The sequence below is a fragment of the Scophthalmus maximus genome, chromosome 15, assembly GCF_022379125.1.
Source record: "Scophthalmus maximus strain ysfricsl-2021 chromosome 15, ASM2237912v1, whole genome shotgun sequence".
Classification (NCBI taxonomy): domain Eukaryota; kingdom Metazoa; phylum Chordata; class Actinopteri; order Pleuronectiformes; family Scophthalmidae; genus Scophthalmus; species Scophthalmus maximus.
Genome location: NC_061529.1, coordinates 19,314,023 through 19,324,525, shown reverse-complemented (window position 1 = coordinate 19,324,525; position 10,503 = coordinate 19,314,023). Strand labels below are relative to the sequence as shown.

At 43.7% G+C, this 10,503-nt stretch overlaps 1 protein-coding gene across 5 annotated transcripts in view; it reads left to right on the top strand.

Annotated features, from left to right (window-relative positions):
- The first annotated feature begins 2,347 nt into the window (after positions 1 to 2,347).
- Positions 2,348 to 10,503, top strand: part of myt1lb (myelin transcription factor 1-like, b) — a 93,103-nt gene continuing 84,947 nt past the window's right edge. The window contains exon 1 of one of the 5 annotated variants that reach the window (XM_047327289.1): positions 2,348 to 2,554. The gene's annotated coding sequence lies outside the window, so the exon portion shown is untranslated. Of the gene's footprint in view, positions 2,555 to 2,591; positions 3,212 to 10,503 lie in introns of those variants that run through there. The other 4 variants (XM_047327290.1, XM_035611195.2, XM_047327291.1 and 1 more) reach the window with 4 other exon arrangements.

Sequence of the window (10,503 nt, the reverse complement as noted above, 5' to 3'; positions counted from 1 at the left end):
CATCCACAGCACTTATCAGATACATTAGCTTGTTAGAAAAGTCAGCGTGCTGCCTGAATGCTATCATAGTTTGTCGGAAGTGTTTTGTTGTCCCCGCTCATCTAATTCTCAGTGGAATGTAGGTGAATCATGTCCTCGATTCTGTGTCTTTCAAGGAAAGAGGACATCAGATTACATTACTCACACGTACAACTTTGCAGGGTGTTTCTAATGGCAGTGCAGCGAGTCAAGGAGCTGATTCATCTTCTGAACAGTGGAAAAATCTGTTGTACCAGTTAGGAGCTATAGCGTGTAATTCCACCGATGCAGGTTGTTGAATAAGACTTTGCATTAAAACGAGTCTATTCGTCTGTCTTTCATATAATAATTCCATTCTCATTTATTGATGAATAACGCAATACATTCAGCGATAAATCTCGTTTTCAAATCTTACTCTTCATTTAATTTTAGTCCTGTTTTCATTGTTAAAAATGGGTAGTCAAATGGTAGTTTTGTCATAGTTCTCAATAATGAAATTTACACTGAATGGATCATGTTTTTAAATAAATAAGACATTTATATTCAGCAAATACATTGGTGCACATACAGGATCATAAAAGACCAAATGGTTTGTTTTTTTATTTCCCCCAATTCAACCACAGACTGATTTCGATTGTCATAAATTTTCACTTGAGGGATCCCAGTTTTTTATAAAGCCAATTCATATCCAGGTGATAACACTGACGCCGCTGAGAGTTCTGCTTCTGTGCTGATACACAAATGTGAATCATAACACAATGACTGCTTAAACACCAGTTTCTGGCCAGTGTTGCAAATGTGTGATGATTCCTTACACTAACCGGAAGTCTCCTGTTTCATGCACATTCTTCCCCCTTTGTTTATTTGTTTAAGAATGTAGGCTAAATTAATTGTGCTTGACTGGCATTAACATAGGCAAATAAGACTTTGAAATTACTAATATTGAATGCCCCGCGGGCATCTGTGTCCCAACCCACCAAAGTACTTATCATGCCTTCCTCAACTGCCTGGCAGCATTGTTGGAGAGAGCAGTGCTTGGTTGTGCTGTAAAATACTGCTGTATAGAATTTGATTTGTTTACTGACATGGTGAAAATCAAAAATATGTGCCTCACATACATGCATGTTGGATTAGAGGAACACAACATCGGCCCATGTCGTAGAATGTTATTCTGAATATTGATGTGTAAACATGAATTTATTAGAATATGTTATGGCTTGTCTCAGTCATAGCACAGGATGAGTCCCCAGTACTCTGTTTTGCCTATAGGGTGTCTGCTACATTTTCAGCCGAGTGTCCCTCCACTGGTGGAAAATAAATGAGTTAGCACCTCTTTCTCCGGTAAGAAATTAACCTAATTTATAATCTAATTATGATGGTGTCTCTGGGATCAAATTAGCATTCTCTGTGTTTGCATATCAGAGTAAATATGGAAATCATTGTGTTGGCGTTCCCATTTTCATGCACACAAGAGTGCATATGAATGTCACCTTCTTTTATGGTTTGAGCCTGATTGTATTGTAAATATAGTCTCCTGGTTGGAAGCGGTGCTCATCACTGAACACAAGGCTACAACTAGCTTGTTTCAATACTCATCCATCTTGTGCATTCTTAATTCTGGTGCTCAGCCAGCCTGGGAATGGGGGTGGGGGGAGACATAAATTAACAGCAAGCCAGCCAGACTCTTCCTTTAAGTTTGCATCCTGCATTTCTCTCCGAATGATCTCAGGCCAAATAATGTGCACCCAACCACGAGTGCAGCTCATTTTGCGCTTTAACAGGCACAAATGTGTCTCTCCCATTTGAAGTGAATGCACATGGCTCACACCCCCCCCCCCCCCCCCCCCAATCGCCACCCCCCCAACCCTCCATTCTCCCTTTCTTTCCTTTCCCTTCCTCATTCCATCCCTACCTGGGGCCCGTGGGAACACTCTGGGAGCAGACAGTCTGCAGCCCTGAATAAATGTGTGAGAGGGAGAAAGGGGAAGGGAGGGCACATTAGCAGGCTAAGAGAGAGAGGGGGAGAGTTAGGAAGGTAGAGAGAGCAGATTGAGTGTTGGAGGACATACATGCACATTAGTACAAGGAGTCAGATACACAGACAGAGGGAGAGAGGAGGAAAGCTGGTCGGCTTATAAGACTCTAAAGAGAAAGAGAGAGAGAGAGAGAAAGAAAGAGAGAGAGAGAGAGAGAGAGAGAAAGAGAGAGAGAGGGGATTGCAGCTTCCTTCAATTGTCTCTCCTTCTCCTCCCCAGCACAAACACATGCTCATACACACCCCCACCCTCCCTCTCTGACACAGGCACACGCACGCACGCACACACACACACACACACGCGCACTTTGCTTAAGGGTATACCAGCAGAGGCAGTCCTCTCTTTTGTTGTTTTTCGCTATTGGTTAGTCTCAGCGGCAGCCATCGCTGGCGCCTCCATCGCTGGGGTGGGTGCATGTGTGTGGGGCATGTGTGCGTGTGCGCGCGCGCGTGTGGAGTCTGAAGAGGCAGTGTGTGAAGGATGCTACACGCAGTACCCGGGTAAGTCAGCTCCTTGCTTCTCTCCCTGTGCTCTCCTTTTCTCTTTCTTTTTCTCTGTCTCTCTGATGTGCAGTCTCTCTAGCTCGCTCGGGACACTTGGCTCTCTCCACCTACTGTGCACATCCGCTGTGCACAGCTCTACCCTCTCTCTCTATTTCTCTCTCTCTCTCCCCTTTTCCTCTGTGTGCTTTCCCTCTCCTCTCAGTGTCTCTCTGGGTCTGCGTTACACTGACTCCTCCCGCCTGTGACTCGCCATCCCTGCTTCTCTTGCCTGTTTCCCCTCCCTCTCCCTCTCTCTCTCTCTATCTCTCTCTCCCTCTCTCACACTCCCTCACTCTCTCTCTCTCCAGGCTGCGCCTCATTGGTGTGTCCTGATTCCCTTTTTCCATTAGGCTCCAGGCCCATTGGTCGCCTGCCTCCCAACCATTATCTCCAGTCCTCCACCCCTCTGTCATCCTTTCTCCCATCGCTCTCCCTCCTCCCCTCATTCCCAGTCATCTCGCAAGTCGTAAAAATGATTTGCATGCAGGAGGAGAGCAGAACTTTGCAGTGAACGCAGTAAGTGATCGCGGAGAGAAGTAAAGGAAAGACTGAAAGGGGGACAGGGAGCGGATTCGGGAGAGCAGGAGGAAAAGTTTACAGAGAAGACTGCAGTTGGTAGGTAACTTGTTCTTGCTTGTGCCATCTTACGCTTTGAGCTTGTCCATTGATTGAAGGAACAATGTGCATTTACAGTTTTGCAAAGATAATAAGATATTGGATTGGAGTGATCCAAGATAACAAGTAATACAGCTTAAATCTGAGAAAGATAAACATATTATGAGCCTCAACTTTACACAGATATGTGTGTTAATTGCTCTAGTGTCCTATTGTCCAGGAAAATTCAGTATATGTTTTGATGCTGGTGCAGGTGCAGTGACTTCAGTGAGCACAAGCTGACTGTAATCATTTGATTGTTCATTGTAGTTCCTGTCTTGTTGCAATAACTTGTATACTTATTTTTGCATTGCCGTTGACTCTCTAAAACTGCTTCACCTGCTGAAAATGAGTAACGTTTTCCCTCTAGAATGCAGCTGAATGAGGCATAAATCAAATGGCTGTTGGTTCACAGAGTAGCTCTGAAGAAGTGATATTCTAACCGGGGCACCCGTTTAAAAGTTTGTCTTGTAAGTAGTGAGCTCCTCCCATGGGTAATGCCGCACTGCAAACTTCTGCTGGCTTCAACAAATAGTATTGGTACTTTTTGGAAGGTTTTTATCCAATTCTTATCATTTGGAATCATTTCTTATCATCAGTTTGCCTGTGAACCACAATGTTAGTTGACAACTGTGACCTGGATCAATGAGAATCTTCAAAGGCATATAATTATAACCACAAATTTAAGTTTTTTCTTTCTTTTCTATCTTGCTGCTCCTGAAGTGCTTTTGCCAACATCAGTCTCTGTTGTTGTGCAACGTGTTCTCTTTGCTATCACTCCAACATCGGCGACGACACACAGTTATGGATCCAGGGAAGGTCGGCACTTTGACTGCCAGAAAACAATGAGAAGTGTAGTGGGAATGGAGACGGAGAATGTGAATGTGGAAGAGTTTCAAATACAGTCATGTCTTCGCTCGAGTTGGATGCATCTAAACAATCACACACACAAGCGTGAACCCGCCACTTCGGTGGCTGTTTCAGACTACAACTTATTTCATTTCTGGTTTGCAACAAAAGACGATGATGCTGTTGCTGTGTGTTTGTGCCTGTGGGTGGCATATACTCTACACACAGAGCAGGAGGCCGATGCGCTGCAACATGTTTCATTCTGTCAAGACAAACAAAGCTCTGGTACAAAGTGTGTTCCTCATGCCAAGGAGATTATCTCCCGTCAAGAACCAGTCAAAGTCTTATGAATATCGATATTAGTCTCTGCAAGTCTAGTTACAGATTTAGACTTTATATCGTAAAAAACGGAAAGAAGTAGTGGTAAGAATGATGAGCTGATATAGTTTGCATCAGTATACTTTTTCTGTATCTCACTGAGAGTTGTGTTACTTTATTGAGGCAGTGAGGTAAAGCCGCTTAGCATGAGGTGAAGCCCCTGATGTTCTTTGGGATGTTTCTTTAGCAGCAAGAGGAAAGAAATGTCTTGCTTGTTAGAGGGAGAGTTGTGTTAGTGTGCAGAAAGAGAGAGACAGAGCGTGTGTGTGTGTGTTTGTGTGTGTGTGTGCCACTACGGTGCCTGATGTGCTTTGCTGAGCGAGCCGAGGACGGGGAGACAGCTGAATGTGATTAAATTATGGACGGAAAGCACGCTACCTGAGACCTTACTGAGACGAACGTTGCGGGAACCCCCCTCCCTCTCTCCCTCCCATCATCTTTCTCTCTCTCTCTCTCTCTGGTATGGAAGTAGAGGAACCCAGCCCCTCCTAATCACAACAGTCTAGTCAGAGCTGGAGGGCAGAGGAAATTTGGTGTTGATTGGAACACTGAATATGGACCATAAGGGGATAAGAAAAATGTAATGATGCACTGTACTTGGGGACTGGTTGTGACAACCAGTCCGTCTATGCTCACTACATTTGTGTGTTATGTTATTGTTCTTAACTGTAAGCATGTTTAGTAGATAAAATGTAATAATGTGACCAAAAAACCCCCCAGCAGCATTTCTTCATAACATGTATTGACCCAGAGTCGAATGAATGAATGGGTAGAGGTTTTTACTCCATGGGAGATGCTGTATGACCCCTATTCCTCAGCCACCTAATAGATGAGCATCTAAAAGCCTCCTGGGGATCCCCAGTGTGAAACGGGCAGGGGTGGGTTGGGGGCTTAGCCTCTTTGTGAGTGGCTGTAGTACACATCCAAATGCTACGCTTAGCATGTCTGAGCCACATACTATTATAGCATGACTCTGCATTCATGCTAGACAGTCTGTGTGATCTGCTGTAGTTGTCAGTGCTGCAAGTGCCATCACAATTATCCAATTTACAAATCATTCACATTCAAACATTCAAAAGCACATTAGATTACTGTTGGCACTTGTAATCTAAATATATATATATATATACACATACAAATATATATATGTGTATATATATATATATATATATATATATATATATATATATATATATATATATATATATGTGTGTGTGTGTGTGTGTGTATAAGTGTAATGAGCAGTTTACAACAAGTAATGTTGATGCTGTCTTTTACATGAAAACCTGACATTTAATTGACACTTTGGATTCAACAAACAGTATTTGATGGGAAGCCAGGTTGGGATCACATCTGTGTTGCTGCGCTATAATATGCATATCCTGCATACGGGGCACAGAATCACGAGAGAACAGCATGAACCTCATACGCCCTGCAAAGCTTTTTGTCCTCATGTGAAAAGGAAACTGCTGCTGTAGGTCAGTAGCCTGGCATCACCCGACCAACTGTATTTTTGATTTCAAGGGTACAAACCGTCAAAGAGTAGACCTCCAACCAATGAGCATATTGACGTTGTGCAAAGCCACAGAAAAACATAAACAGACCACAGCGTGCAGCATTTGTTATTCGGACTCAAAGGACCCCTCCATATCAGTGGTAGCGGTCTTTCTTTCTGAGGAAAATGCTCCAGCAGCGCCCCCATTGGGTGCTCCTCTGTCTGTCATCGATGAACTGTTGTGATTGGCCTGACCAAATTCAACATCAGGATTACATCAAACCCAGTTACCTGTTTCAATTTTGTAGCTGATGTGAATCAAATAGCACTATAGGACAAAAAGTCATGACTCCCATCTGCAGCCTCTACTGTAGTTGGTGCAGCTCTCAATAGACTGTGCTACCTTCAACTCCACACCAGGAGTCTATCTCCCCCTCCCTCCCTGTGGTGAAGGCTAACACCAGCTTACGGACTGGCCTTCATACAAAACCTGCCCTTGACGTCAGAAGTGCTGGTTTGCAATATATTTGCCGATACCATTGAGGGTGTCTGCTCTCTTTCTTTGTGACAAATGCCACAAATCGATTACGCAGCAGTTGGGATTACTTAAAACATTTAATCAAAAATATGAATTTTCAGTTTTTCTCTCATATCTTGTCGAAATGCCTGAAGTAACAGTCTGTGGTTGTGCTGTGACCATAACAGGGAATCGATGTGATCTTCCAATCGGTCAGGCTAAGGCGGAGAGGGGATTGATCTATTTGAGCAGACACAATGTCGATACTGACGTCTACTCAGTGTAAGATGTAGCTGCTCTTGTGTCCTTCACTCATGCATCCTTGCTGTGTTTGCCGCTACAGGCTATTAATTATGGCACATTCATCAATCAGTCCCAAACTGCATTGTAGCATTCACTGTAGCAGTTTATGTTTCGGTGCTGCTCTATTTGATAACTAAAATACTATAGCCTTGACAGGGTGAAAGTAGTCAACAAGAAAACATTTACGGCGTAGTTAGCTCGCGGCCGGCCGGCGTAGCTAGACTCGCAGCCAGCCGGGTCTCTACGTCCCCGGGTCTCTACGTCGTGTATGTGCCTTGTCACGTGCGACTGTTGTCATGGCAGCGCAACGCCGTAGTTGCGCAGCAGACCCGGGGAGGAGCGAGGCGGGGCTTTGCGGTACACAAAGGGAGGGGGGTGAGATGTGGGCAGGAAAGCGCTGGAATCGACCATAGTCTCACAGGGCTGTTCATACAGAAAGAGGAGGGTGCTGTGTGGCTTGATCCTTGAGGTGTTTTGACATGGAATGGCAAAGACATGTAGTGCACACACCTGAAAACCAATGTAACTTGTGTAAAAGGGGGCATAATATGGGCCCTTTAAAGGTTAATATATAGTTAGAGAATCATGGATACAGAAATTCAAGCAACAATCACTCTTGCTTTAAAAATCCGGTTTTGTCAATGTGGTAAAAAGCTCCCATCCAGCTGATGCATACTTTTCTACAATTTTACTTTAAATAAGCCCAGGTAAAATAACTGAAACAAACCCTAGCTTATGGCTGGACTTTGTTTAGTTAAGCATTTGAAATTAAATATATGACTGTTTGTTCCTTTTTTTTTGTAGACATAAAGTTATCATCTTCGTAAAAGCTGATTAATGGAATCCAACCACACTGCCCAGGCTGCTGACAGCAATGTAGGCTTAACATTGGTAGTTTGCGCTTAATCTGTGAGCTTTCCCACGACAAACGCGCAGTTCTTGACAGAACTAAGCAAACATCTGACACCGCAGCTGAACGTATCGGAACTGCTCATGCCACTAAACTATTTTTGACAGATCAATAGCCAATGGGAAAAGTCTGACACTCGACAGGCCGACGAATGATGTAACTTTGAGTCAGTAAGTCAGTCAGTCATGGACGTTAGCCTTTGTAGTCTTTGCCCCACTGTTTCAGTCATTTTTCCTGAAAACACCTCAAGATGTGGTTTTTGTATCTGTCAATTTTCATCTCATATGTAGAGGGATGTACTTGTGAAATCACTTTCATAATTGGTATCTGTCATGTCACGAGTGAAATTTAAAACAGAAATGTTGCACACGGGTCTCTCATGTGACAGGTTCCGGCGTAGGTCTGGTTATTTGTCCCTCTCGTAACATATGTAAATAGCGAGGATTAGGATGGGGGTTATCCCTCCAAAGATAGCTCAGGTACCCCCCACCCACCATGCACACGCACTTCTGTGCCTTTCCTCAGGGAAAACATGATCTATCTCTTGGCGGGCAGGCCAATTAAAAACCAATCAGGCTACTTGAAGTGCTCTGGTAATGGGAAAGCCATGGCAGTGGAGGAAGTGGGGCTGATTAATGGACAGTTTCACCTTGTGGCATAACAGCCTCCCACAGGCATCCATCAGTGCAGGGGACAACGCAGACCTAAACACCAGGCCCCACACCCATCCAGCGCTGTCATATATATCGTATAGGCTGCAAGTATTTGACTGATGATGATGATGATGATGATGAGCATTAGGTGTCAGATTAGATTAGAGTAGCTTTGTATTATCTTGCCTGACCTGTTTGGCTATTAAGATCACTCAAACAGTGGCCTAACTAAATCTGGGCTGTGTTGCTCTGCATCTTTTTATGGTTAAACATCAGAGACCATTTCATATGGAGGATATGTTTTTCAGCTATTTTAAAAATACAACTCCTGCAATGTTGCTATAGTTTTGATGGATTAATCCCTGCCCTCTGCTGATATTTTTTAGGCTTGAGAGTCAATGCTGCTGCCTATTTTTTGTTGTTTTGTCTGATAAACGCTGGACGTCCTCTTGGGAGAGTCAAGACTCTCTGGCTAAAGGAGGATTGAAAACGGTGTGTTTGTATCTTTCCCTCTGGTGCCATTGTAAGGCAGCAGGCGTTCACAAAAAAAGTATTAAATGGTGTGTGCGCGGTTCGTTCCATTGCAGGAGCCGCTGTGACCTACTTCACACAGCCAGGCAGCTAGTTGTAAATAAGGATTTTCATAACCTGGCTTGGCCTTTCCCATTAGAGCACAACTGTGCATTGAAGAATATTAAAAGGAGCAAAGGAGCAGCTATTTGGAGTGCTGCTACGATATCATCAAAGGACTGACCTTGAGACGGCTTGTGTTGTTGTCATGCGATTGCAATTAATTGTAGTACAACATGTAGTGTGAGCTGAAGGTTGTGTATGCAAACCATGGTAGAAAGGCAAGGTCCACAGGCAGGCAATTCAATCTTTTGTGCCCCCTGCTAAACCTTCTGTATAGTAATGTTTTATATATCCCCTGGTGCCCTGCCTACACACACCATCAGAGAGAAAGAAATATCTGAGATTCTAATTCAAAAAAGTTTAGTGTGCTAAACCTCCCATCCACAATGCTATAGCTGAAAGATGACGCAAAGCTCGCTGATGTGATGTTTTGTCTGATATCAGTATGATCAAATCGATTCTCATGATCAAATAGCACGCAGAGCTTTTTTTTTTAAAAACATGAACGATTTTTAATTCACGAAAATGTTCTTGTCTATCACACTTTGATGGAAATGTTTCTGACATGGCTCATGAATGTAAACGAATGGCAACCATAGGGATGGTTGTTGTTTGGATCAGGTATGGAACTTTGTTTTACCTGTGTTACCGTAAAAATAAAACTTTGGGTTTAGTCAAAATTTATTTTCAAGTTCATCCTGCTTGATTGGCATATACTGTACTTGTATACATTGAATCAGCTGCAGCATTGGCACCAGTTCAAATTTTCTCTCTCTGAACAATGGTTCAATGAATCACAAAAGCAAATTTTTCACTCACAACAACACCCGCCTCTTCAGGAACGACGCTATCGCTGTAGCACCACGACAAGCAGGTCGGCACAATGTTTGGGTCAAACAGACTAGGAGCTGAGTTACAACACCTCGACTGCTGCAAGTCAACCTATTCATGCGATGTAAAAGAAAAAAGATAAGGAATGGAAGAAAGAAAGACTACAAAGAAATTAGGAAAAACTGGCAGAAAAGAATAGGAAAGAAAAGAAAAGCAAAAATAGGACTCTGCTAGGCCAGACTAGGGGTGTGATATTGGAAAATGATTACCAACCAGGCATCCATTATTCAACAGGGCAATCAGGGAGGGCACAAACTCCTTATTTATGCCAGGTCTGTAAATCAGATTTGTCGGTTTTGATCACTCTAAAATCTCCCAGTCACACGGCGGCAATATTGGGCGAATATTACACTGTCTAATGGGTAATTGATGACGGCATGTGACACCGATCGAAATGAATGGACGGCCTACGGGAGCCAGGAGGGGGAGGCTGGAGGTGAGGGGAGAAGAGAGGACTTGGGAGAGTAGCGTTGCATTCAGCAGGCATATTCCAGGTCTCCTCATTTCATAGGCTCGTGGTTCGTCTTTTCCATGGAGGCACTGATGCACAGGGCAAAATGATTATAAATCCAGAAGTGTATGCACGACTGAGTAAAGAGGGCACATTGCTCCAGTCAGGACCCA